Source organism: Chiloscyllium punctatum, chromosome 21 (assembly GCF_047496795.1).
Source record: "Chiloscyllium punctatum isolate Juve2018m chromosome 21, sChiPun1.3, whole genome shotgun sequence".
Classification (NCBI taxonomy): Eukaryota; Metazoa; Chordata; class Chondrichthyes; order Orectolobiformes; family Hemiscylliidae; genus Chiloscyllium; species Chiloscyllium punctatum.
This window is the reverse complement of record NC_092759.1, coordinates 9,615,288-9,634,017: the sequence shown is the minus strand read 5'-3', so window position 1 is coordinate 9,634,017 and position 18,730 is coordinate 9,615,288.

Below are 18,730 nucleotides of genomic sequence, written 5' to 3'. Positions count from 1 at the left end.
TACTGTACCCCAGTGTTATACAGGGACAGACCTGTCCCCACCAGTACTGTACCCCAGTGTTATACACTGACAGACCTGTCCCCACCCAGTACTGTACCCCCGTGTTATACACTGACAGACCTGTCCCCCACCAGTACTGTACCCCAGTTTTATACACTGACAGACCTGTCCCCACCAGTACTGTACCCCAGTGTTATACAGTGACAGACCTATCCCCACCACTACTGTACCCCAGTGTTATACACTGACAGACCTGTCCCCACCAGTACTGTACCCCAGTGTTATACACTGACAGACCTGTCCCCACCAGTACTGTATCCCAGTGTTATACAGCGACAGACCTGTCCCCATCAGTACTGTACCCCACTGTTATACACTGACAGACCTGTCCCCACCCAGTACTGTACCCCAATGTTATACAGTGACAGACCTGTCCACACCAGTACTGTACCCCAGTGTTATAAAGAGACAGACCTGTCCCCACTAGTACTGTACCCCAGTGTTATACACTGACAGACCTGTCCCCACCAGTACTGTACCCCAGTGTTATACACTGACAGACCTGTCCCCCACCAGTACTGTACCCCAGTTTTATACACTGACAGACCTGTCCCCACCAGTACTGTACCCCAGTGTTATACACTGACAGACCTGTCCCCACCAGTACTGTACCCCAGTGTTATACACTGACAGACCTGTCCCCACCCAGTACTGTACCCCCGTGTTATACACTGACAGACCTGTCCCCCACCAGTACTGTACCCCAGTTTTATGCACTGACAGACCTGTCCCCACCAGTACTGTACCCCAGTGTTATACAGTGACAGACCTATCCCCACCAGTACTGTACCCCAGTGTTATACACTGACAGACCTGTCCCCACCAGTACTGTACCCCAGTGTTATACACTGACAGACCTGTCCCCACCAGTACTGTACCCCAGTGTTATACAGGGACAGACCTGTCCCCACCAGTACTGTATCCCAGTGTTATACAGCGACAGACCTGTCCCCATCAGTACTGTACCCCACTGTTATACACTGACAGACCTGTCCCCACCCAGTACTGTACCCCAATGTTATACAGTGACAGACCTGTCCACACCAGTACTGTACCCCAGTGTTATAAAGAGACAGACGTGTCCCCACTAGTACTGTACCCCAGTGTTATACACTGACAGACCTGTCTCCACCAGTACTGTACCCCAGTGTTATACACTGACAGACCTGTCCCCACCAGTACTGTACCCCAGTGTTATACAGGGACAGACCTGTCCCCACCAGTACTGTATCCCAGTGTTATACAGCGACAGACCTGTCCCCATCAGTACTGTACCCCACTGTTATACACTGACAGACCTGTCCCCACCAGTACTGTACCCCAGAGTTATACACGGACAGACCTGTCCCCACCAGCACTGTACCCCAGTGTTATACACTGACAGACCTGTCCCCACCAGTACTGTACCCCAGTGTTACACAGTGACAGACCTGTCCCCACCAGTACTGTACCCCAGTGTTATACACTGACAGACCTGTCCCCACCAGTACTGTACCCCAGAGTTATACAGGGACAGACCTGTCCCCACCCAGTACTGTCCCCAGTGTCCTACACTGACAGACCTGTCCCCACCCAGTACTGTACCCCAGTGTTATACACTGACAGACCTGTCCCCACCAGTACTGTACCCCAGTGTTATAAAGACACAGACCTGTCCCCACCCAGTACTGTACCCCAATGTTATACAGTGACAGACCTGTCCACACCAGTACTGTACCCCAGTGTTATAAAGAGACAGACCTGTCCCCACTAGTACTGTACCCCAGTGTTATACACTGACAGACCTGTCCCCACCAGTACTGTACCCCAGTGTTATACAGTGACAGACCTGTCCCCACCAGTACTGTACCGCAGTATTACACAGTGACAGACCTGTCCCCACCAGTACTGTACCCCAGTGATATACACTGACAGACCTGTCCCCACCAGTACTGTACCCCAGTGTTATACAGGGACAGACCTGTCCCCACCAGTACTGTACCCCAGTGTTATACACTGACAGCCCTGTCCCCACCAGTACTGTACCCCAGTGTTATACAGTGACAGACCTGTCCCCACCAGTACTGTACCCCAGTGTTATACACTGACAGACCTGTCCCCACCAGTACTGTACCCCAGTGTTATACACTGACAGACCTGTCCCCACCCAGTACTGTACCCCCGTGTTATACACTGACAGACCTGTCCCCCACCAGTACTGTACCCCAGTTTTATACACTGACAGACCTGTCCCCACCAGTACTGTACCCCAGTGTTATAAAGTGACAGACCTATCCCCACCAGTACTGTACCCCAGTGTTATACAGTGACAGACCTGTCCCCACCAGTACTGTACCCCAGTGTTATACACTGACAGACCTGTCCCCACCAGTACTGTACCCCAGAGTTATACACGGACAGACCTGTCCCCACCAGTACTGTACCCCAGTGTTATACAGGGACAGACCTGTCCCCACCAGTACTGTACCCCAGTGTTATAAAGAGACAGACCTGTCCCCACCCAGTACTGTACCCCAATGTTATACAGTGACAGACCTGTCCACACCAGTACTGTACCCCAGTGTTATAAAGAGACAGACCTGTCCCCACTAGTACTGTACCCCAGTGTTATACACTGACAGACCTGTCCCCACCAGTACTGTACCCCAGTGTTATACAGTGACAGACCTGTCCCCACCAGTACTGTACCGCAGTATTACACAGTGACAGACCTGTCCCCACCAGTACTGTACCCCAGTGATATACACTGACAGACCTGTCCCCACCAGTACTGTACCCCAGTGTTATACAGGGACAGACCTGTCCCCACCAGTACTGTACCCCAGTGTTATACACTGACAGACCTGTCCCCACCAGTACTGTACCCCAGTGTTATACAGGGACAGACCTGTCCCCACCCAGTACTGTACCCCAGTGTCCTACACTGACAGACCTGTCCCCACCCAGTACTGTACCCCAGTGTTATACACTGACAGACCTGTCCCCACCAGTACTGTACCCCAGTGTTATACACTGACAGACCTGTCCCCACCAGTACTGTACCCCCGTGTTATACACTGACAGACCTGTCCCCACCAGTACTGTACCCCAGTGTTATACACTGACAGACCTGTCCCCACCAGTACTGTACCCCAGTGTTATACAGGGACAGACCTGTCCCCACCAGTACTGTACCCCAGTGTTATACAGTGACAGACCTGTCCCCACCAGTACTGTACCCCAGTGTTATACACTGACAGACCTGTCCCCACCAGTACTGTACCCCAGTGTTATACAGGGACAGACCTGTCCCCACCAGTACTGTACCCCAGTGTTATACACTGACAAACCTGTCCCCACCAGTACTGTACCCCAGTGTTATACAGGGACAGACCTGTCCCCACCAGTACTGTACCCCAGTGTTATACACTGACAGACCTGTCCCCACCAGTACTGTACCCCAGTGTTATACAGGGACAGACCTGTCCCCACCAGTACTGTACCCCAGTGTTATACAGTGACAGACCTGTCCCCACCAGTACTGTACCCCAGTGTTATACAGTGACAGACCTGTCCCCACCAGTACTGTACCCCAGTGTTATACACTGACAGACCTGTCCCCACCAGTACTGTACCCCAGTGTTATACAGTGACAGACCTGTCCCCACCAGTACTGTACCCCAGTGTTATACAGGGACAGACCTGTCCCCACCAGTACTGTACCCCAGTGTTATACACTGACAGGCCTGTCCCCACCAGTACTGTACCCCAGTGTTATACAGTGACAGACCTGTCCCCACCAGTACTGTACCCCAGTGTTATACACTGACAGACCTGTCCTCACCAGTCCTGTACCCCAGTGTTATACACTGACAGACCTGTCCCCCACCAGTACTGTACCCCAGTGTTATACACTGACAGGCCTGTCCCCACCAGTACTGTACCCCAGTGTTATACAGGGACAGACCTGTCCCCACCAGTACTGTACCCCAGTGTTATACAGTGACAGACCTGTCTCCACCAGTACTGTACCCCAGTGTTATACAGGGACAGACCTGTCCCCACCAGTACTGTACCCCAGTGTTATACACTGACAGACCTGTCCCCACCAGTACTGTACCCCAGTGTTATACAGGGACAGACCTGTCCCCACCAGTACTGTACCCCAGTGTTATACAGAGACAGAACTGTCCACATCAGTACTGTACCCCAGTGTTGTACAGTGACAGACCTGTCCCCACCAGTACTGTACCCCAGTGTTATACACTGACAGACTTGTCCCCACCAGTACTGTACCCCAGTGTTATACAGGGACAGCCCTGTCCCCACCAGTACTGTACCCCAGTGTTATACAGTGACAGACCTGGCCCCACCAGTACTGTACCCCAGTGTTATACACTGACAGACCTGTCCCCACCAGTACTGTACCCCAGTGTTATACACTGACAGACCTGTCCCCACCCAGTACTGTACCCCCGTGTTATACACTGACAGACCTGTCCCCCACCAGTACTGTACCCCAGTTTTATACACTGACAGACCTGTCCCCACCAGTACTGTAACCCAGTGTTATACAGTGACAGACCTATCCCCACCAGTACTGTACCCCAGTGTTATACACTGACAGACCTGTCCCCACCAGTACTGTACCCCAGTGTTATACACTGACAGACCTGTCCCCACCAGTACTGTACCCCAGTGTTATACAGGGACAGACCTGTCCCCACCAGTACTGTATCCCAGTGTTATACAGCGACAGACCTGTCCCCATCAGTACTGTACCCCACTGTTATACACTGACAGACCTGTCCCCACCCAGTACTGTACCCCAATGTTATACAGTGACAGACCTGTCCACACCAGTACTGTACCCCAGTGTTATAAAGAGACAGACCTGTCCCCACTAGTACTGTACCCCAGTGTTATACACTGACAGACCTGTCCCCACCAGTACTGTACCCCAGTGTTATACACTGACAGACCTGTCCCCACCAGTACTGTACCCCAGTGTAATACAGTGACAGACCTGTCCCCACCAGTACTGTACCCCAGTGTTATACACTGACAGACCTGTCCCCACCAGTACTGTACCCCAGTGTTATACAGGGACAGACCTGTCCCCACCAGTACTGTATCCCAGTGTTATACAGCGACAGACCTGTCCCCATCAGTACTGTACCCCACTGTTATACACTGACAGACCTGTCCCCACCCAGTACTGTACCCCAATGTTATACAGTGACAGACCTGTCCACACCAGTACTGTACCCCAGTGTTATAAAGAGACAGACCTGTCCCCACTAGTACTGTACCCCAGTGTTATACACTGACAGACCTGTCCCCACCAGTACTGTACCCCAGTGTTATACACTGACAGACCTGTCCCCACCAGTACTGTACCCCAGTGTAATACAGTGACAGACCTGTCCCCACCAGTACTGTACCCCAGTGTTCTACACTGACAGACCTGTCCCCACCAGTACTGTACCCCAGTGTTATACAGTGACAGACCTGTCCCCACCAGTACTGTACCCCAGTGTTATACAGGGACAGACCTGTCCCCACCAGTACTGTATCCCAGTGTTATACAGCGACAGACCTGTCCCCATCAGTACTGTACCCCACTGTTATACACTGACAGACCTGTCCCCACCCAGTACTGTACCCCAATGTTATACAGTGACAGACCTGTCCACACCAGTACTGTACCCCAGTGTTATAAAGAGACAGACCTGTCCTCACCAGTACTGTACCCCAGTGTTATACAGGGACAGACCTGTCCCCACCAGTACTGTACCCCAGTGTTATACACTGACAGACCTGTCCCCACCAGTACTGTACCCCAGTGTTATACAGGGACAGACCTGTCCCCACCAGTACTGTACCCCAGTGTTATACAGTGACAGACCTGTCCCCACCAGTACTGTACCCCAGTGTTATACAGTGACAGACCTGTCCCCACCAGTACTGTACCCCAGTGTTATTCACTGACAGACCTGTCCCCACCAGTACTGTACCCCAGTGTTATACAGTGACAGACCTGTCCCCACCAGTACTGTACCCCAGTGTTATACAGGGACAGACCTGTCCCCACCAGTACTGTACCCCAGTGTTATACACTGACAGACCTGTCCCCACCAGTACTGTACCCCAGTGTTATACAGTGACAGACCTGTCCCCACCAGTACTGTACCCCAGTGTTATACACTGACAGACCTGTCCTCACCAGTCCTGTACCCCAGTGTTATACACTGACAGACCTGTCCCCCACCAGTACTGTACCCCAGTGTTATACAGTGACAGGCCTGTCCCCACCAGTACTGTACCCCAGTGTTATACACTGACAGACCTGTCCCCACCAGTACTGTACCCCAGTGTTATACAGGGACAGACCTGTCCCCACCAGTACTGTACCCCAGTGTTATACAGTGACAGACCTGTCCCCACCAGTACTGTACCCCAGTGTTATACAGTGACAGACCTGTCCCCACCAGTACTGTACCCCAGTGTTATACACTGACAGACCTGTCCCCACCAGTACTGTACCCCAGTGTTATACAGTGACAGACCTGTCCCCACCAGTACTGTACCCCAGTGTTATACAGGGACAGACCTGTCCCCACCAGTACTGTACCCCAGTGTTATACAGTGACAGACCTGTCTCCACCAGTACTGTACCCCAGTGTTATACAGGGACAGCCCTGTCCCCACCAGTACTGTACCCCAGTGTTATACACTGACAGACCTGTCCCCACCAGTACTGTACCCCAGTGTTATACAGGGACAGACCTGTCCCCACCAGTACTGTACCCCAGTGTTATACAGAGACAGAACTGTCCACACCAGTACTGTACCCCAGTGTTGTACAGTGACAGACCTGTCCCCACCAGTACTGTACCCCAGTGTTATACACTGACAGACCTGTCCCCACCAGTACTGTACCCCAGTGTTATACAGGGACAGCCCTGTCCCCACCAGTACTGTACCCCAGTGTTATACAGTGACAGACCTGGCCCCACCAGTACTGTACCCCAGTGTTATACACTGACAGACCTGTCCCCACCAGTACTGTACCCCAGTGTTATACACTGACAGACCTGTCCCCACCCAGTACTGTACCCCCGTGTTATACACTGACAGACCTGTCCCCCACCAGTACTGTACCCCAGTTTTATACACTGACAGACCTGTCCCCACCAGTACTGTACCCCAGTGTTATACAGTGACAGACCTATCCCCACCAGTACTGTACCCCAGTGTTATACAGTGACAGACCTGTCCCCACCAGTACTGTACCCCAGTGTTATACAGGGACAGACCTGTCCCCACCAGTACTGTACCCCAGTGTTATACAGTGACAGACCTGTCTCCACCAGTACTGTACCCCAGTGTTATACAGGGACAGCCCTGTCCCCACCAGTACTGTACCCCAGTGTTATACACTGACAGACCTGTCCCCACCAGTACTGTACCGCAGTGTTATACAGGGACAGACCTGTCCCCACCAGTACTGTACCCCAGTGTTATACAGAGACAGAACTGTCCACACCAGTACTGTACCCCAGTGTTGTACAGTGACAGACCTGTCCCCACCAGTACTGTACCCCAGTGTTATACACTGACAGACCTGTCCCCACCAGTACTGTACCCCAGTGTTATACAGGGACAGCCCTGTCCCCACCAGTACTGTACCCCAGTGTTATACAGTGACAGACCTGGCCCCACCAGTACTGGACCCCAGTGTTATACACTGACAGACCTGTCCCCACCAGTACTGTACCCCAGTGTTATACACTGACAGACCTGTCCCCACCCAGTACTGTACCCCCGTGTTATACACTGACAGACCTGTCCCCCACCAGTACTGTACCCCAGTTTTATACACTGACAGACCTGTCCCCACCAGTACTGTACCCCAGTGTTATACAGTGACAGACCTATCCCCACCAGTACTGTACCCCAGTGTTATACACTGACAGACCTGTCCCCACCAGTACTGTACACCAGTGTTATACACTGACAGACCTGTCCCCACCAGTACTGTACCCCAGTGTTATACAGGGACAGACCTGTCCCCACCAGTACTGTATCCCAGTGTTATACAGCGACAGACCTGTCCCCATCAGTACTGTACCCCACTGTTATACCCTGACAGACCTGTCCCCACCCAGTACTGTACCCCAATGTTATACAGTGACAGACCTGTCCACACCAGTACTGTACCCCAGTGTTATAAAGAGACAGACCTGTCCCCACTAGTACTGTACCCCAGTGTTATACACTGACAGACCTGTCCCCACCAGTACTGTACCCCAGTGTTATACACTGACAGACCTGTCCCCACCAGTACTGTACCCCAGTGTAATACAGTGACAGACCTGTCCCCACCAGTACTGTACCCCAGTGTTATACACTGACAGACCTGTCCCCACCAGTACTGTACCCCAGTGTTATACAGGGACAGACCTGTCCCCACCAGTACTGTATCCCAGTGTTATACAGCGACAGACCTGTCCCCATCAGTACTGTACCCCACTGTTATACACTGACAGACCTGTCCCCACCCAGTACTGTACCCCAATGTTATACAGTGACAGACCTGTCCACACCACTACTGTACCCCAGTGTTATAAAGAGACAGACCTGTCCCCACTAGTACTGTACCCCAGTGTTATACACTGACAGACCTGTCCCCACCAGTACTGTACCCCAGTGTTATACACTGACAGACCTGTCCCCACCAGTACTGTACCCCAGTGTAATACAGTGACAGACCTGTCCCCACCAGTACTGTACCCCAGTGTTCTACACTGACAGACCTGTCCCCACCAGTACTGTACCCCAGTGTTATACAGTGACAGACCTGTCCCCACCAGTACTGTACCCCAGTGTTATACAGGGACAGACCTGTCCCCACCAGTACTGTATCCCAGTGTTATACAGCGACAGACCTGTCCCCACCAGTACTGTACCCCAGTGTTATACACTGACAGACCTGTCCCCACCAGTACTGTACCCCACTGTTATACACTGACAGACCTGTCCCCACCCAGTACTGTACCCCAATGTTATACAGTGACAGACCTGTCCACACCAGTACTGTACCCCAGTGTTATAAAGAGACAGACCTGTCCCCACTAGTACTGTACCCCAGTGTTATACACTGACAGACCTGTCCCCACCAGTACTGTACCCCAGTGTTATACAGTGACAGACCTGTCTCCACCAGTACTGTACCCCAGTGTTATACAGGGACAGACCTGTCCCCACCAGTACTGTACCCCAGTGTTATACACTGACAGACCTGTCCCCACCAGTACTGTACCCCAGTGTTATACAGGGACAGACCTGTCCCCACCAGTACTGTACCCCAGTGTTATACAGAGACAGAACTGTCCACATCAGTACTGTACCCCAGTGTTGTACAGTGACAGACCTGTCCCCACCAGTACTGTACCCCAGTGTTATACACTGACAGACTTGTCCCCACCAGTACTGTACCCCAGTGTTATACAGGGACAGCCCTGTCCCCACCAGTACTGTACCCCAGTGTTATACAGTGACAGACCTGGCCCCACCAGTACTGTACCCCAGTGTTATACACTGACAGACCTGTCCCCACCAGTACTGTACCCCAGTGTTATACACTGACAGACCTGTCCCCACCCAGTACTGTACCCCCGTGTTATACACTGACAGACCTGTCCCCCACCAGTACTGTACCCCAGTTTTATACACTGACAGACCTGTCCCCACCAGTACTGTAACCCAGTGTTATACAGTGACAGACCTATCCCCACCAGTACTGTACCCCAGTGTTATACACTGACAGACCTGTCCCCACCAGTACTGTACCCCAGTGTTATACACTGACAGACCTGTCCCCACCAGTACTGTACCCCAGTGTTATACAGGGACAGACCTGTCCCCACCAGTACTGTATCCCAGTGTTATACAGCGACAGACCTGTCCCCATCAGTACTGTACCCCACTGTTATACACTGACAGACCTGTCCCCACCCAGTACTGTACCCCAATGTTATACAGTGACAGACCTGTCCACACCAGTACTGTACCCCAGTGTTATAAAGAGACAGACCTGTCCCCACTAGTACTGTACCCCAGTGTTATACACTGACAGACCTGTCCCCACCAGTACTGTACCCCAGTGTTATACACTGACAGACCTGTCCCCACCAGTACTGTACCCCAGTGTAATACAGTGACAGACCTGTCCCCACCAGTACTGTACCCCAGTGTTATACACTGACAGACCTGTCCCCACCAGTACTGTACCCCAGTGTTATACAGGGACAGACCTGTCCCCACCAGTACTGTATCCCAGTGTTATACAGCGACAGACCTGTCCCCATCAGTACTGTACCCCACTGTTATACACTGACAGACCTGTCCCCACCCAGTACTGTACCCCAATGTTATACAGTGACAGACCTGTCCACACCAGTACTGTACCCCAGTGTTATAAAGAGACAGACCTGTCCCCACTAGTACTGTACCCCAGTGTTATACACTGACAGACCTGTCCCCACCAGTACTGTACCCCAGTGTTATACACTGACAGACCTGTCCCCACCAGTACTGTACCCCAGTGTAATACAGTGACAGACCTGTCCCCACCAGTACTGTACCCCAGTGTTCTACACTGACAGACCTGTCCCCACCAGTACTGTACCCCAGTGTTATACAGTGACAGACCTGTCCCCACCAGTACTGTACCCCAGTGTTATACAGGGACAGACCTGTCCCCACCAGTACTGTATCCCAGTGTTATACAGCGACAGACCTGTCCCCATCAGTACTGTACCCCACTGTTATACACTGACAGACCTGTCCCCACCCAGTACTGTACCCCAATGTTATACAGTGACAGACCTGTCCACACCAGTACTGTACCCCAGTGTTATAAAGAGACAGACCTGTCCTCACCAGTACTGTACCCCAGTGTTATACAGGGACAGACCTGTCCCCACCAGTACTGTACCCCAGTGTTATACACTGACAGACCTGTCCCCACCAGTACTGTACCCCAGTGTTATACAGGGACAGACCTGTCCCCACCAGTACTGTACCCCAGTGTTATACAGTGACAGACCTGTCCCCACCAGTACTGTACCCCAGTGTTATACAGTGACAGACCTGTCCCCACCAGTACTGTACCCCAGTGTTATTCACTGACAGACCTGTCCCCACCAGTACTGTACCCCAGTGTTATACAGTGACAGACCTGTCCCCACCAGTACTGTACCCCAGTGTTATACAGGGACAGACCTGTCCCCACCAGTACTGTACCCCAGTGTTATACACTGACAGACCTGTCCCCACCAGTACTGTACCCCAGTGTTATACAGTGACAGACCTGTCCCCACCAGTACTGTACCCCAGTGTTATACACTGACAGACCTGTCCTCACCAGTCCTGTACCCCAGTGTTATACACTGACAGACCTGTCCCCCACCAGTACTGTACCCCAGTGTTATACAGTGACAGGCCTGTCCCCACCAGTACTGTACCCCAGTGTTATACACTGACAGACCTGTCCCCACCAGTACTGTACCCCAGTGTTATACAGGGACAGACCTGTCCCCACCAGTACTGTACCCCAGTGTTATACAGTGACAGACCTGTCCCCACCAGTACTGTACCCCAGTGTTATACAGTGACAGACCTGTCCCCACCAGTACTGTACCCCAGTGTTATACACTGACAGACCTGTCCCCACCAGTACTGTACCCCAGTGTTATACAGTGACAGACCTGTCCCCACCAGTACTGTACCCCAGTGTTATACAGGGACAGACCTGTCCCCACCAGTACTGTACCCCAGTGTTATACAGTGACAGACCTGTCTCCACCAGTACTGTACCCCAGTGTTATACAGGGACAGCCCTGTCCCCACCAGTACTGTACCCCAGTGTTATACACTGACAGACCTGTCCCCACCAGTACTGTACCCCAGTGTTATACAGGGACAGACCTGTCCCCACCAGTACTGTACCCCAGTGTTATACAGAGACAGAACTGTCCACACCAGTACTGTACCCCAGTGTTGTACAGTGACAGACCTGTCCCCACCAGTACTGTACCCCAGTGTTATACACTGACAGACCTGTCCCCACCAGTACTGTACCCCAGTGTTATACAGGGACAGCCCTGTCCCCACCAGTACTGTACCCCAGTGTTATACAGTGACAGACCTGGCCCCACCAGTACTGTACCCCAGTGTTATACACTGACAGACCTGTCCCCACCAGTACTGTACCCCAGTGTTATACACTGACAGACCTGTCCCCACCCAGTACTGTACCCCCGTGTTATACACTGACAGACCTGTCCCCCACCAGTACTGTACCCCAGTTTTATACACTGACAGACCTGTCCCCACCAGTACTGTACCCCAGTGTTATACAGTGACAGACCTATCCCCACCAGTACTGTACCCCAGTGTTATACAGTGACAGACCTGTCCCCACCAGTACTGTACCCCAGTGTTATACAGGGACAGACCTGTCCCCACCAGTACTGTACCCCAGTGTTATACAGTGACAGACCTGTCTCCACCAGTACTGTACCCCAGTGTTATACAGGGACAGCCCTGTCCCCACCAGTACTGTACCCCAGTGTTATACACTGACAGACCTGTCCCCACCAGTACTGTACCGCAGTGTTATACAGGGACAGACCTGTCCCCACCAGTACTGTACCCCAGTGTTATACAGAGACAGAACTGTCCACACCAGTACTGTACCCCAGTGTTGTACAGTGACAGACCTGTCCCCACCAGTACTGTACCCCAGTTTTATACACTGACAGACCTGTCCCCACCAGTACTGTACCCCAGTGTTATACAGGGACAGCCCTGTCCCCACCAGTACTGTACCCCAGTGTTATACAGTGACAGACCTGGCCCCACCAGTACTGTACCCCAGTGTTATACACTGACAGACCTGTCCCCACCAGTACTGTACCCCAGTGTTATACACTGACAGACCTGTCCCCACCCAGTACTGTACCCCCGTGTTATACACTGACAGACCTGTCCCCCACCAGTACTGTACCCCAGTGTTATACACTGACAGACCTGTCCCCACCAGTACTGTACCCCAGTGTTATACACTGACAGACCTGTCCCCACCCAGTACTGTACCCCCGTGTTATACACTGACAGACCTGTCCCCCACCAGTACTGTACCCCAGTTTTATACACTGACAGACCTGTCCCCCACCAGTACTGTACCCCAGTTTTATACACTGACAGACCTGTCCCCACCAGTACTGTACACCAGTGTTATACACTGACAGACCTGTCCCCACCAGTACTGTACCCCAGTGTTATACAGGGACAGACCTGTCCCCACCAGTACTGTATCCCAGTGTTATACAGCGACAGACCTGTCCCCATCAGTACTGTACCCCACTGTTATACCCTGACAGACCTGTCCCCACCCAGTACTGTACCCCAATGTTATACAGTGACAGACCTGTCCACACCAGTACTGTACCCCAGTGTTATAAAGAGACAGACCTGTCCCCACTAGTACTGTACCCCAGTGTTATACACTGACAGACCTGTCCCCACCAGTACTGTACCCCAGTGTTATACACTGACAGACCTGTCCCCACCAGTACTGTACCCCAGTGTAATACAGTGACAGACCTGTCCCCACCAGTACTGTACCCCAGTGTTATACACTGACAGACCTGTCCCCACCAGTACTGTACCCCAGTGTTATACAGGGACAGACCTGTCCCCACCAGTACTGTATCCCAGTGTTATACAGCGACAGACCTGTCCCCATCAGTACTGTACCCCACTGTTATACACTGACAGACCTGTCCCCACCCAGTACTGTACCCCAATGTTATACAGTGACAGACCTGTCCACACCACTACTGTACCCCAGTGTTATAAAGAGACAGACCTGTCCCCACTAGTACTGTACCCCAGTGTTATACACTGACAGACCTGTCCCCACCAGTACTGTACCCCAGTGTTATACACTGACAGACCTGTCCCCACCAGTACTGTACCCCAGTGTAATACAGTGACAGACCTGTCCCCACCAGTACTGTACCCCAGTGTTCTACACTGACAGACCTGTCCCCACCAGTACTGTACCCCAGTGTTATACAGTGACAGACCTGTCCCCACCAGTACTGTACCCCAGTGTTATACAGGGACAGACCTGTCCCCACCAGTACTGTATCCCAGTGTTATACAGCGATAGACCTGTCCCGACCAGTACTGTACCCCAGTGTTATACACTGACAGACCTGTCCCCACCAGTACTGTACCCCAGTGTTATACACTGACAGACCTGTCCCCACCCAGTACTGTACCCCCGTGTTATACACTGACAGACCTATCCCCCACCAGTACTGTACCCCAGTTTTATACACTGACAGACCTGTCCCCACCAGTACTGTACCCCAGTGTTATACAGTGACAGACCTATCCCCACCAGTACTGTACCCCAGTGTTATACACTGACAGACCTGTCCCCACCAGTACTGTACCCCAGTGTTATACACTGACAGACCTGTCCCCACCAGTACTGTACCCCAGTGTTATACAGGGACAGACCTGTCCCCACCAGTACTGTATCCCAGTGTTATACAGCGACAGACCTGTCCCCATCAGTACTGTACCCCACTGTTATACACTGACAGACCTGTCCCCACCCAGTACTGTACCCCAATGTTATACAGTGACAGACCTGTCCACACCAGTACTGTACCCCAGTGTTATAAAGAGACAGACCTGTCCCCACTAGTACTGTACCCCAGTGTTATACACTGACAGACCTGTCCCCACCAGTACTGTACCCCAGTGTTATACACTGACAGACCTGTCCCTCACCAGTACTGTACCCCAGTGTTATACACTGACAGCCCTGTCCCCACCAGTACTGTACCCCAGTGTTATACACTGACAGACCTGTCCCTCACCAGTACTGTACCCCAGTGTTATACACTGACAGAACAGTCCCCACCAGTACTGTACCCCAGTGTTATACAGGGACAGACCTGTCCCCACCAGTACTGTACCCCAGTGTTATACAGTGACAGACCTGTTCCCCCCCAGTACTGTACCACAGTGTTATACAGTGACAGACCTGTCCCCACCAGTACTGTACCCCAGTGTTATACACTGACAGACCTGTCCCACCCAGTACTGTACCCCAGTGTTATACAGGGACAGACCTGTCCCCACCAGTACTGTACCCCACTGTTATACACTGACAGACCTGTCCCCACCAGTACTGTACCCCAGTGTTATACACTGACAGACCTGTCCCCACCAGTACTGTACCCCAGTGTTATACACTGACAGACGTGTCCCCACTAGTACTGTGCCCCAGTATTATACACTGACAGAACTGTCCCCACCAGTACTGTACCCCAGAGTGATACACGGACAGACCTGTCCCCACCAGTACTGTACCCCAGTGTTATACAGGGACAGACCTGTCCCCACCAGTACTGTACCCCAGTGTTATACACTGACAGACCTGTCCCCACCCAGTACTGTACCCCCGTGTTATACACTGACAGACCTGTCCCCCACCAGTACTGTACCCCAGTTTTATACACTGACAGACCTGTCCCCACCAGTACTGTACCCCAGTGTTATACAGTGACAGACCTATCCCCACCACTACTGTACCCCAGTGTTATACACTGACAGACCTGTCCCCACCAGTACTGTACCCCAGTGTTATACACTGACAGACCTGTCCCCACCAGTACTGTATCCCAGTGTTATACAGCGACAGACCTGTCCCCATCAGTACTGTACCCCACTGTTATACACTGACAGACCTGTCCCCACCCAGTACTGTACCCCAATGTTATACAGTGACAGACCTGTCCACACCAGTACTGTACCCCAGTGTTATAAAGAGACAGACCTGTCCCCACTAGTACTGTACCCCAGTGTTATACACTGACAGACCTGTCCCCACCAGTACTGTACCCCAGTGTTATACACTGACAGACCTGTCCCCACCAGTACTGTACCCCAGTGTAATACAGTGACAGACCTGTCCCCACCAGTACTGTACCCCAGTGTTATACACTGACAGACCTGTCCCCACCAGTACTGTACCCCAGTGTTATACAGGGACAGACCTGTCCCCACCAGTACTGTATCCCAGTGTTATACAGCGACAGACCTGTCCCCATCAGTACTGTACCCCACTGTTATACACTGACAGACCTGTCCCCACCCAGTACTGTACCCCAATGTTATACAGTGACAGACCTGTCCACACCACTACTGTACCCCAGTGTTATAAAGAGACAGACCTGTCCCCACTAGTACTGTACCCCAGTGTTATACACTGACAGACCTGTCCCCACCAGTACTGTACCCCAGTGTTATACACTGACAGACCTGTCCCCACCAGTACTGTACCCCAGTGTAATACAGTGACAGACCTGTCCCCACCAGTACTGTACCCCAGTGTTCTACACTGACAGACCTGTCCCCACCAGTACTGTACCCCAGTGTTATACAGTGACAGACCTGTCCCCACCAGTACTGTACCCCAGTGTTATACAGGGACAGACCTGTCCCCACCAGTACTGTATCCCAGTGTTATACAGCGACAGACCTGTCCCCATCAGTACTGTACCCCACTGTTATACACTGACAGACCTGTCCCCACCCAGTACTGTACCCCAATGTTATACAGTGACAGACCTGTCCACACCAGTACTGTACCCCAGTGTTATAAAGAGACAGACCTGTCCTCACCAGTACTGTACCCCAGTGTTATACAGTGACAGACCTGTCCCCACCAGTACTGTACCCCAGTGTTATACACTGACAGACCTGTCCCCACCAGTACTGTACCCCAGTGTTATACACTGACAGACCTGTCCCCACCCAGTACTGTACCCCCGTGTTATACAGTGTCAGACCTGTCCCCACCAGTACTGTACCCCAGTGTTATACACTGACAGACCTGTCCCCACCAGTACTGTACCCCAGTGTTATACACTGACAGACCTGTCCCCACCCAGTACTGTACCCCAGTGTTATACACTGACAGACCTGTCCCCCACCAGTACTGTACCCCAGTTTTATACACTGACAGACCTGTCCCCACCAGTACTGTACCCCAGTGTTATACACTGACAGACCTGTCCCCACCAGTACTGTACCCCAGTGTTATACACTGACAGACCTGTCCCCACCCAGTACTGTACCCCCGTGTTATACACTGACAGACCTGTCCCCCACCAGTACTGTACCCCAGTTTTATGCACTGACAGACCTGTCCCCACCAGTACTGTACCCCAGTGTTATACAGTGACAGACCTATCCCCACCAGTACTGTACCCCAGTGTTATACACTGACAGACCTGTCCCCACCAGTACTGTACCCCAGTGTTATACAGGGACAGACCTGTCCCCACCAGTACTGTATCCCAGTGTTATACAGGGACAGACCTGTCCCCATCAGTACTGTACCCCACTGTTATACACTGACAGACCTGTCCCCACCCAGTACTGTACCCCAATGTTATACAGTGACAGACCTGTCCACACCAGTACTGTACCCCAGTGTTATAAAGAGACAGACGTGTCCCCACTAGTACTGTACCCCAGTGTTATACACTGACAGACCTGTCTCCACCAGTACTGTACCCCAGTGTTATACACTGACAGACCTGTCCCCACCAGTACTGTACCCCAGTGTAATACAGTGACAGACCTGTCCCCACCAGTACTGTACCCCAGTGTTCTACACTGACAGACCTGTCCCCACCAGTACTGTACCCCAGTGTTATACAGTGACAGACCTGTCCCCACCAGTACTGTACCCCAGTGTTATACAGGGACAGACCTGTCCCCACCAGTACTGTATCCCAGTGTTATACAGCGACAGACCTGTCCCCATCAGTACTGTACCCCACTGTTATACACTGACAGACCTGTCCCCACCCAGTACTGTACCCCAATGTTATACAGTGACAGACCTGTCCACACCAGTACTGTACCCCAGTGTTATAAAGAGACAGACCTGTCCTCACCAGTACTGTACCCCAGTGTTCTACACTGACAGACCTGTCCCCACCAGTACTGTACCCCAGTGTTATACAGGGACAGACCTGTCCCCACCAGTACTGTACCCCAGTGTTATACAGTGACAGACCTGTCCCCACCAGTACTGTACCCCAGTGTTATACACTGACAGACCTGTCCCACCCAGTACTGTACCCCAGTGTTATACAGGGACAGACCTGTCCCCACCAGTACTGTACCCCAGTGTTATACACTGACAGACCTGTCCCCACCAGTACTGTACCCCAGTGTTATACAGGGACAGACCTGTCCTCACCAGTACTGTACCCCAGTGTTATACACTGACAGACCTGTCCCCACCAGTACTGTACCCCAGTGTTATACAGGGACGGACCTGTCCCCACCAGTACTGTACCCCAGTGTTATATAGTGACAGACCTGTCCCCACCAGTACTGTACCCCAGTGTTCTACACTGACAGACCTGTCCCCACCAGTACTGTACCCCAGTGTTATACAGGGACAGACCTGTCCCCACCAGTACTGTACCCCAGTGTTATACACTGACAGACCTATCCCCACCAGTACTGTACCCCAGTGTTATACAGGGACAGACCTGTCCCCACCAGTACTGTACCCCAG